The sequence below is a fragment of the Chenopodium quinoa genome, unplaced genomic scaffold, assembly GCF_001683475.1.
Source record: "Chenopodium quinoa cultivar QQ74 unplaced genomic scaffold, ASM168347v1, whole genome shotgun sequence".
NCBI classification, from domain to species: Eukaryota; Viridiplantae; Streptophyta; class Magnoliopsida; order Caryophyllales; family Amaranthaceae; genus Chenopodium; species Chenopodium quinoa.
Genome location: NW_018742914.1, coordinates 7,785,347 through 7,797,426, shown reverse-complemented (window position 1 = coordinate 7,797,426; position 12,080 = coordinate 7,785,347). Strand labels below are relative to the sequence as shown.

The 12,080-nt window shown below is 30.9% G+C and overlaps 1 long non-coding RNA gene across 1 annotated transcript; it reads right to left on the bottom strand.

Annotated features, from left to right (window-relative positions):
* Positions 1-9,753: 9,753 nt before the first annotated feature.
* Positions 9,754-11,106, bottom strand: LOC110727792. The gene is made up of 3 exons (XR_002512569.1): positions 10,270-11,106; positions 10,137-10,190; positions 9,754-10,059 (listed from the first exon to the last, which is right to left on the bottom strand). It is a non-coding gene; the product is annotated as an uncharacterized LOC110727792 (long non-coding RNA).
* Positions 11,107-12,080: the final 974 nt, after the last annotated feature.

Below are 12,080 nucleotides of genomic sequence, written 5' to 3'. Positions count from 1 at the left end.
CGGATCTAAGGAATTAGATAATAAGTGTTACAAATTAACAATAAATATTAACACTACTTGATTAGTTGAAAATAATGTATAGTTTGCATTGAAATGAATCTAACAAGTGTTCTCACGTGAAAACATTTTTATTAACAAGATCTAACGGTGAATAAGTAAATGAAGAAAACTTATGAAACAATACAAAAGAAGCATGAATAAAACAACTTCATGCAAATTAAACCTTTTCATTTAAAATTGTTTAGTGAAATTCTACTCATTTGAACAATTTTTAATCTAATTCTATTATTAACCTTGAAATATATTTCCTCTTTTTTTGCCCTTTACAGATTACTCCATCTCATTTCTTTAAATCAATCAGAGAGCTACGATGAACTAATGGGATCCTTACTAACAAATGTATAAGTGGAACCATTTTTAAAGGTCCGTCTAAAAGGAAACTATGGTATAGTAACATTTAAAGGACAAAAGGAGTACATCATAAACAAATTAAAGCACGTATTAGTATATATATATCCCGTCGATCTTGTCAAAAGCTATATGTCTACATACATATTCTAAGAAACAAATGTACGTATTAGTATATATATACACATACGAGTAATAAAATTTCTAACATAGTCGTCTGCTAGAGTATATTATTAGTGAATATTAATCAACAATCTTAGTAGAAACATAACGTACCTACTTGAGGCTGCTGAGCCTCAGCAACAGTATTTAGTATAAGAAAGAGAGCACAAAATATAGCAAGGTTACTGTTGTTCCCCATGATCTTATAATTAGAATACTTAGTAATTATAAATCTTAGCTTGTTGCTGATCAACTACTTAGGTAATTAATTGTTTGTGAATATTTTCTCTTTGAGACTTGCTCTCTCTATTTATAATCAAATTCGCGGTTTGTGTAACGTACATAATACTTCTATCAATGATACTTGGCATGATCATGAATGAAGAGTTTGTAGTAGTGTCTTCATTTGTTCAGATCAAGCTGTATATGCTCTTCCACGTTGAATTTATATCACAAGTTGTACCTTATAGGACCGCGAATATCCCTAAATGGGATGGAAGGAGTTAATGTAATACAGAGGGGTGGTTTTCATCGTGTGCATGGTGCTCGATCGCACAGGGTCCATAAGTGAAGCTACTATAAAAGGCCTTGGTTTTTGAATTATTTAATAACAAATTTTCTTCAACAAAATGATTTTAAGGCTCAGTTTAACAAAATTGCATCGAACCACTTTCAGTGTTAATTAGCATTTGTAGCCCGCCTCTAGTAATACAAGCAAGGTGAAAGGAAGAAAGAGATTTTGTCCACAGACAATTGGATAATCCGGCCATCAATCGGCCCCATCATTGTGAAATTAGGACTTTTTGATATTAAAAATACAGAACTTAACATTATACGGAGTAAGTTTAGATAAGATAAGTTTAGTGTTTTTTTTATTTAAAAAGGGTTAAAAAAGATAAATTAAGAATATATAAGTTCTGATTGAAGTTAATAAGGGTTACCCAAATTTATTTACAACTAATATAAGTTTTGATAAACTGTAATAAATTCGAATAAGTTCACATACATAAAATAACATGAAATGAGTAAACAGCACTTATCAATGCTACTCGTAAGAGTCGTAACTAATTAAATTTAATCAATGCAAATGAAATGTTGTATAGAGTATTGTGACCAGATTATTAATGATGCTTCATGGTTTAGTTCCAATATTTGAGGTTGGTTAGTTCGAAAATCATGAACCATAAATATTGCTTCTTGATCTTCTGGTCATGGTCACAATACTCTCTACAACATTATATTGGCATGTATGGATTCATAGTAGCGACTTGGTAATTGGTATTTTGACTAGAAGATAAGAAACTCCTTATGGCACCATAAATGACACAATACATTTCTTAAACGGACCTATTTAAAGTTGAGATTTCCCAACCATTTAATTTCGTACACAAAGACGAACAAAACACGACAAGACATGACACAATTGTTAGTTCTGAGAGTAGTATTGGTCTATTAGACTATAATTGGGCTGTTAAGATGGGTCATGCCTCCACCAGCCCCTCTCCTATGGCTCCGCCTCCGCCCCTGCCTCATATTGCCATTTCACAAAATCACAATAACTATTTCGTTCCCTTCAATTCCCTAAACAATTACTCCACTATTCTAGGAAAAGATCATGCAACATAACTCTTTTTTATTGTAAGCATATCTTTAGAATGAGTGACTCATGACCAGCATCTCCAATGGCAAGCTACAATGCTTTGTAGCCTGCTATTCCACATCAATTTCTAAACTACAACACTTTTAAGCAACAAATTGTTTCAATGGTAAGTTACAACATATTGTAGTTTGCAAAAAATAAAATTTTAAAAAATAAATAGATAATTATACACATGTTATAATATGAGTGGAGTTTATTAGTCTCTTTTTCAATCAAGCATGTAACTTGGTTGGGCAACAGTTACTTACATGTTGCTCAATTTTTTGTTCTCCAATGATAAGCATGTAGCTAGGAATTTTACTAAAATTGCAAACAAATCCTTATAGTTGAATCATTGGAGATGCTCTAAATAAAACTACTAAAGTGGATCAAGGATTTATGACCGAAATCATGCATATGCAACGTGTATATATATATATATGATTAAGATTAAGATTAAGGTCTTGACTAATAAAGAATGATAGATACTCATTTCGTCTATAAATATCTAATTCCTGGGGGTTTGAATGTTTTTTTAATCAAAAATGAAATAGAAAAAAAATACTTCCTCCGTTTTCTTTTACTTGCAACACTTCTCTAAAAAGAAAATGTCATAATACTTGCAACATACTATAAAAGGAAAGTTACTGTAGGGAAAAACTATACTATATCCCTTATTTAAAGCACATGACCCACTAAATTACACTCCTAACAACCACTCATCCTATTTTAAAGTTTATTATATCATATGTAAACCCCACTTTTTTTAATTACCGCGCTAAAGGGTGTGTTGCATCTAAAAGAAAATGGAGGAAGTAAAAATTAAGAGGAAATGAGAATTTCATTAGAGATAAATTTTTTAAATCTTTTTTTTTTAGAGACTAAATAGTAAATTAAATCAATACCATAAATGGCATTGAAATTTTGTAAGGAAATTAAATATAGTTTTTTTTTTGTAAGGAAAAAAAAAATAATTTTGGTTGAAGTAACATTTCTATGTTCGGGGTAAACATTGTTATTTATCATATAAATTTATACTCGTATACAACTTCATCCTCGTATCAAAACAATCAGTGAGCATTTTAAGATCTTTATTTTCCATTTGTGTACGAGTATTTTTTTTATAGGATTTTTTTTTTTATAGCTCAAATGGTTTACAGCTTCTTTCCCGGTTTCAAGAGATCTTGGGATCGATTCTCACCTCTACCCTTGTGACTCTCTAAACACCAAAAAAAATGTTGTAGTTGCATACGTGATTAATTCATTAAAGCCTTGACCTAATCGTGGCAAGCTTAGGTGAAGATCTTGCATAAGACAATAACTCAGTACAGTAGCTTAAACACTCAATTGCACTCAAATTGTGGAAGCTATGTAATTACTTAATTCACACATTTTCTAGCTGGCGGAGGAAATTTAATTATTTCATCAGAAAAATATCTTGTAGATCTAATTTAATGTGAGGATAAATTTTTTCCACAAAATTTTTATTTTTTTTTAATACAGTGTAACAAGATGAATGAATAATCTTGTTAGATAAAGCCATGTAATTACAATAATATTAGATAAAGCCTTGTAATCGCTCCATAATACTTTCTCAGTTATTTTTACTCGTAGTAACATTTTAAACACATTTTTACTCGATTTTGTTAGATTCATCTTAATTTGCATTAATAAAAAAGTTAAGTGATGAAGGAAGTTTGAGAGGTTCAGACCATGATTTCATATCACGATAATTGTTTTAAATAATTTACTACTACAAAGATATTTAAAAAAAATGGAGGTAGTATTTAAGTATTCAAAACTGCTTATATTATCTTATGAATACTAACTTCTTATGACTACAAGATGAATGGAGTTTTAATTATGTCACTAAATCACCTCAGATCTTTTCCCTTACCATCAAAACCACCCCCAACTAGTGAAATTAAACCACATCATATCCTAGGATCATGTCGATATGATTGATTTTGTAGGTGAAAAAGAGGAGATTTAGGGTAGTTTCGTGGGTAAGGGAAGGAATGAATCTGGAGTGGTTCTGGGCATAATTAACCTTAAAGAGTAAAGACAAATAAAGCTAACATTTGTTAATCAGATCACTAAGGATATCTGGTACATTTTTTATATAACTTATGGGTATATGGTGTATTTGAAATAGTCTAGGGGCATATGGTGAATAAGTAAAAATACTCAGGGGTAAATGATGAAAAAATCGGAAAAATTTACTACTTACATTCTTTAAGGTGAGATTGACTCATCTACTCCTTGCCCCTATCGTTAGTATAGAGAAGATTAAATTTTATGTGCAACTTCACAACTCCCTAACTCCCTAATGTATCTGAAACTATAAAACCATTAAGCTAATATATAAAATTTATTTATTTATTATTTGTTTTTTTTATTCGATGCTAACATAAAATTTATGCTCTAAATAAAATTTTATTTCCTTCTATCTTAATAATCACTAGCATTTAACTTTTGCGTTGTCTATGAATCAATTTTAACCATGTTTTTTTTCCAATATATATATTATTAAATAATGTTATCAATAAATAAACAATATAATGTATAATTAATTAAAACAAAGTGGATTCTACATACAATGTCGAACGACATGATGAAGGGTTGTTGATATTACACATACATTTATTTACACTGAATCAATAATCAAAATATTAACATCAATTATTCAAAATCATAACATAAATTACAAAAAATTAAAGCATTTCATACAACAATTGCACCAAACGACAATGACAACCTCAGCAACACAACAACAAAATCAAAGGCTTATTTCAAATATAAAACATAATCCAACAAATTAAAGTAAAAAACAACAATGATAAAATAAATGGTCATAAACAAATAATGATAGCACAATTGTAGCCATTGCAAGGGCGCGCAACTAGTGGGTTCATATCAGATCAGATCAGATCAAGTCGAAGTTTTCCAGCAGGTAAAAGAGCAAACACATCTTTTAGTATAAAGATCTAGCTTTGTGGTTGTATCTGGATCACAAACCTCTTGCGCTTCAAATTTTTGTGCTTTAGAATCAATATTGTATACAGTACGGCAATCGCCCTTAACAGTGATGGTCTCGAAATTTTGTATACAAGTTCCAGTGAGCAGTTGAGCACCTCAATGTTTTTCTCTTCCAAGCAGGCCGTCTTACAATCTTCTTTGCTTTTGCAATTGCCGGTCAGTTTACTGCTGTCCTTGGTGCAGATTTTGGCCTCTATTAATCACCAAATAATTTTATCAAACACGTGCATGGATCAATCCAAATTACGAGGGATCAAAACAATTCCTAACAAGATAAACTTGACAAATATATATATATATATATATATATATATATATATATATATATATATATATATAGCCAACACCCTTATGATAGATTGCTCTTTCATCTGAAGAAAAAATAGGGATAAATGTCACAATTTGTTAATTTATATACCAATATGTCATAAGGGTGTTAACTTATATACCAATATGGTCAATTGGCCATATATATATATATATATATATATATATATATATATATATATATATATATATATATATATATATATATAACCAATTGACTTCTAATATTTGACGTGCATAACTTATCAATAACTTAATACTAAAAGCGAAACCAGTGATGACACATTCACTGGTTAAAAATTTTCCCTCCACTTTTATCTTTCCTTTTTTTCATGAAAAATATTTATAGCTTATAATAATATTTACTTTCCATTTTGGCAATAATATTTTTCTATATGCACTCAAACGAAATATTTTTATATGTATATATTTTACAGTAATTATTTTTCTATTATTTTAGTATATAATTGTTATATTAATGTTGTAATTCACTATGTAATTTATTAAAATCCGTGCATTGCACGGGACTTTAACTAGTAAGGCAATACTGGATTAACAAAAAATATTATGTATTGTGTGAGAGAGTGTGTTGCATGCAATGTGTGGGTTTTTTTTTTGTTATGTTTACTTAACTTTTCATATTTATTTACTTATCCGAACTTATTTTTTATGATCGGATAACCTTTATTTCTCCGGGCCTTTTTGTTTTTTGTTTTGTTTTTTATGTAATAAAAACATTTATTTCTCCTAGCGTTTTTGAAAATATTTTACAATAATCATTGATTTTATATATATCTTGCTCTCTCCTTTAATTTGGTCCCTTTGGGCTTGAAATGTGGGTGCAGCACAGGTCTTCCCATACCCGACGACGTGAATTAATTTCACTTTCAAGGAGGGGTAAATGAGATTCGAACCCATGACCTCCATGTTACAGTGGCTTCGATACCATGTTAGTGGACTATCTCAACCAAAAGGTTAAACTAATGGTTAAGGCCCGGAAATATGTTGTATACTCTATCAATTACCACCCTCAAAAACCACACCTAATATAAGTCAACCTCAACCATAAACCTGATCAAGGTCATACTATACAGTGAAATTCATACACATACCAGCTACACCAAAAACTACTTGGTATAATAGTGCAGCGAAAAGTATATTGTACGTTTTAAATAATATACATGGTATATCAAGTTTTATTAGAAACATTACGTACCAATTTGAGACTTTTGAGCGTCAGCAACAACATTCAGGATAAGAAAGAGCACAAAGAATAAAGCAAGACTATTGTTGCTCGCCATCATCTATCTAAACTAGCTTTAGTATTTCTTCTTTATTTCTAATCAAACTTAATTATGTAATTAATTGTTTGTGAATATGAGATTATCTCTATTTATAATCACATTTGCCGTCCTTATAACTTAAATTATAATACTCCTAATAACACTAATTAATAGCTGGCTAAATTTTTTATAGTATGAACTACCTTGTACTATTATTTATTTTCTAAAGTGCTAATCCTCTTAATATAATTGATCTTGTAATATATTTTAACTTTAATTTGATCTTCTCATCAAGTTATGCACGTCTAGGTTGATTTGGACATCATATCCATCTTCTTTGCTATCCCTCATTTCCTCTCTATGTGATGCACATTTCTGGTGAATGTTCTCCATAACCTTAAGAATGGAGAAAATATGTCCGAGACAAAGACTCGATCTAAGCGATTTACGCCTTTTGTTATTCTTAATTACCTCACTTTGAAAGTGATGTACTTAATTATATTATATTAGGGTTTATTTTGTTCACTTTATTTTTACTTATTTCAGGTCTAATAAGTTCAGATAAATTCAAATAAGTTCAGTTCATGGAAAATAAGTTTTGATAAGGGCTGTCCAAGTTCAAATTACAACTAAAATAAACCTTAGTAAGGTCTAATAATTTAAGATCAATTTAGATAAATAAAAATCAGGTGAATAAAACGCACCCTAAGAATAAAACTTGTACAAGTATTTTTGTAATCCTAATTTACTTGCCCAATAATTATTTGGGCATGTTTTGTATAAATTTACATGTCCCATTTTTCTTTTAAAAAATATTTTTTTAACTTATTACTTAAATTGGGAATTAATTAATTTATTTTTTCACCATCATATCATTAAATTATGTGCAATGATCATAAGACATAATAAAAAATGGAATTGATGGACTAATTTTAATACTCCGTAATATAATTACTCTATGATTTAGATATGATATGATTTTATTTGTAAAATAAACATGAAAAAGATGCTACTGTATGAAGTATTATTACATAAAATTATTAAATTTATATTATGACCGTCATTTGTCAAAACGAACGTGATTCCAACCTTGGACCAACTAATACCAACCCGTAATACGGATCAGAGTATAACTTTTAGAGTGTCAATTTGACTTGATCATTGCCATTTCACAATAACTAATTCCCTTTCTTAAACACTTATTTTAGGGAAAGATTATCCAATACTGCAATATAAGTACAATTTATCTTAAGCATATTATTATAGTGAACTAGCTTAAGGCCCGTGCCATGCATGCACGGTAAGTCTATTTTTTTAAGAAAATTAATTATATCCAACAAATAAAATTTGATAAAACTTACAAATCAATAATATAAAAATTATAGTGTCATAATCTATATTAATAGGCAAAGCAACAATTTCTCTAAAAAAATGGATTATTTTAGTCTGTCCGAACTCGAAAATTTTTTAGGCGAGGCTTGATCAGGTCTAGTGGTCATGCTTATTTATAAATGTATTTTTAATAAACATCAAAAATCAATCGATTGAACAACAAACTAAAATCTCTACTAAAATTATTAGCAAAAGTACAAACATACACAAAACTACAAATAATATATCACCTTTAAATCTAAAAATTTATTTGTTAAACACAACATTTATTTTATAACTATGCTATACTCTATAAATCAATTTGTGATAATATGTACGTATAGTAGTAAAATTTCATAAACAAAATTGTAATTAAAGGGGCCGGGAAAGGGAGGGGGTCGGTTCGGCGAGGGTGAGGGGTTCCAGGCGGCGGCTGGGGATGGTCGAGGCCGGGAGGGGGTTGCTGCCATGCGAGAGAGAGAAGGAGAGAGTGGTTGACTGGTGGTGGTAAGGGTGATTTTTGTTGTTTTTTGTTTTTATTTATAAATCAACTTAATTATTAAATAGTTGTTGAAAGTTATGATTAATTAGAAGAATTAAGGGAAAATTAGTGGTTAATAGAGTGATTAGAGATCTCATGTTGTCTTCAACAAAAATATTTTACAATCTGGTTTCTCCTTTCCAAAAAAAATTTATTAGGTTTTTTTCAACAAAATAGTTGTAATATATGGTTTTTTCTAACAAAATTTTCAACTTTTACGTTGTCCATGAATCAATTTTAACCATGTTTTTTTGGAAGACTATTCAATGGCTACAATGAAATTGTAGCTATTGTAATTAATTTTAATCTTGATCCTTTATATATTTTTAATGTTCAATTTTGTCCATTTATTAATTGACTTTAATTTTTTTTTTTTTTAAAAAGTATCTTGATTACAAGTAAAAAAAACTGAAGCGAAAATTATGAAATTTGCCATTGATGCATATTCTTGAAATTTTTTAGTTCAAATGATTCTCCCAGCTCAATTAAAAATCAACATTTGATTATAGTTTATCAACAATATAAACCTAATTACCGCATTATATTTTGGAAAATTTGTCAGGAATATTATGACCTTTACCCGGTCTTTCATAAATATTATGACCTTTTGTTTATCCCGGAATAAAATGACCTTTGACAAGGATCTTCTCTAAATAGGACATTTTACATGGTAACCGGGTTTTGCAGGTTAATGGCTAACGTGTAAATGACCTTTGGGAATTTTCGCCATGTAAAAAGATTCCCATTCTTATTCATTTAGCCCCTTTGTTTCTCTCTCCCCTGTTCATAAAAATATAAAAAAAAAAATGGCTTTAAGAAGGCAATCTTCTGCTAATTCTCTCTCTCCTGTTCAATAATGTACTTTGTTATTGTAATACCAAAAAATTAGCTATGTTAGGAAGTTGTATTGTGTTAAAGGTTTGACTTTGTATCACCACTTAAGTTGAATAAAATGGTTTCAGTTTCTACTAATTAAGTATTAATTTTGCGAGCATAACATAACAGCATAAAGTGTACATTGCATTGCAAAACAACTTCAGTTTAGTACATCCACCAGTACTTTGTGAAACAAAATGATAATTGTTCATGCAAAATAAGCATAGTGGTTAGTACTTCATTACAGACAAAATGCTGGCAAGGCATTAAACTAAATAAAGGTCTTAGATTTTGTTCACAAAGTTCATAAACAAAAGGCACAAGTGAAGGTCAGATTGCAGTTATTGGGTGGACTGTGATCCTCTTCCACGACCTCTTCCCTTTCTTCTATCCCCTCCTCTAGTGTTAGCCCCCTGCAAAACACAAAAAAAGTTAAAACCTGTTTGATATGCAAAGAATGAAAATATGTGAAGCAATCACATAATTATACCTGTGAAAGTGGTGTCCCATCTGAACTAAACAACACTCCAACTCCTATTGGGACCTGTGAAGAACAAAACAACATTGTTAGGGCCACACTCATTAATAGCAAGATGCATGGTTAAAATAAGTAGGATTTATACCTTAGTCCTGCCTCTGCCATTGCCTCGTCCAGTTCCTCTCCCTTTTGTTCTCTGTGTTCCTTGACCTGATGCAGTAGGTTGGCTAAGAAACACACCTTTTCTAGCAGCTGCTTGGGTTACACCTCTTGCACCTTGGCCTCCTAAGATCACCCTCCCACCCCTACCATTTCCCCATTGTTAACATGCTTGAAGGAACCACCATGCCAAACTTTTATACTAACCGTACAAAAAACCGCAGACATAATTACCTAAGCATATACAAATACACACTTCACTTTTCACTTCCAACAAAAACACACATCAACCAACTATATCAATATGATTCAAATTATTAAAATCAACATAAAACATAGCTATCAGCCCTAAATTACTCAAATTTTAGGCTAAAATTACAAACAAAAACAACAATAACAACAAGTACTTCATCTAACTACACAAATTTAACAAAAAAAAAAATCAATCTTTAAGCAATATCGCACTTCAATTGGTCCTTAAGCATAATCCCACTACAATCCCACCAACAAATCCCAAATTAAAGTAACAAAGACTTACCTCAGTACCATAATTTCGGCTCGAACTTCTTTAAATACCAACTTTGCTTTTGCTCACCAACAATCGCTCCAATAATCTCCGGAACACTCCAATTGCATGCGCAATTTAATGACTCTGAGCAATTTTGTGGTTAAAACGTGTTTACATGAATTGCCTTAATAGGAAAATTCAAAGAGGGATGAGAGAGACTGGGAGAGGCAAAGAGAGAGTGAAATTAATGGGTGTTTGGGTAATTAATGCCACGTAGACTTCATTTGGAGGGAAATAGAAGTCAAGGGTTGACCACCCACCTAAAGAGCAAGTCACAACTGGTTAAAGGTAAAATGTCCTATTTAGAGAAGATCCTTGTCAAAGGTCATTTTATTCCGGGATAAACAAAAGGTCATAATATTTATGGAAGACTGGGTAAAGGTCATAATATTCCTGACAAATTTTCCTTATATTTTACAGCTTCACAAGGCCCATAATTTTGCATCAAATTTATCAAAAAAATAAATCATCCTCAGATCCATTAAAGAAAGCCAGAAAAAGAGAGGGAAAAAAGAAGAAGATGATAAAAAAAAAATGTAAAATTTGTCTATAATTTTCAAGAAACCTATGATATCGAAGATGGAAAAATTGAAAACATCAAGTAAGATAAATTAGAAATTTCATCTCGACCAAAATTTGTGGTATTAAAAAAATTAATTTTTTTTATTATTATTTTTTTAATACTCGTAACCATATTTTAAAGTCAACTAAATGGATGGATATGATGAATTTTATTAACAGAAATTTCACCAAATGTCCCTGAGTTATTTTTTTATTCACCATATACCCATGAAACTTTTTAAATACACTGTATACACTTGATTGAGTTTCACAAAAATGTCACCATATGCCCTTAATGACTATTGGCGGTTAATTCCGTTAGTCATTAAGGTTAACTATGCCACGTGGAATGCTGCAATTGGTTCTCTTTTAATTAATATAAAAAAACAAAAAAAAGAAATTAAACCCCCCCCAGCCACCCCCTCCCCTACTAAACCAACCTCGGCCCTTGCCAGAGGCCGCCGGCACCGATGGTCCCCCAACCCAATCTGGAACCGATGTTGGTGGTCCCTATCTGCCAGCGAGGCGGCCAACCCCCACCCTCGACACCCCCTCCCCAAATCCCTAACCCATGACACCCTTTCTCCTCCCCTAAAACCACCCCTATCTGCCAACATCTTTCCGGAAACAACTCTTGTCCCCTATCCTTCACCCTAAGCTAAATCGAC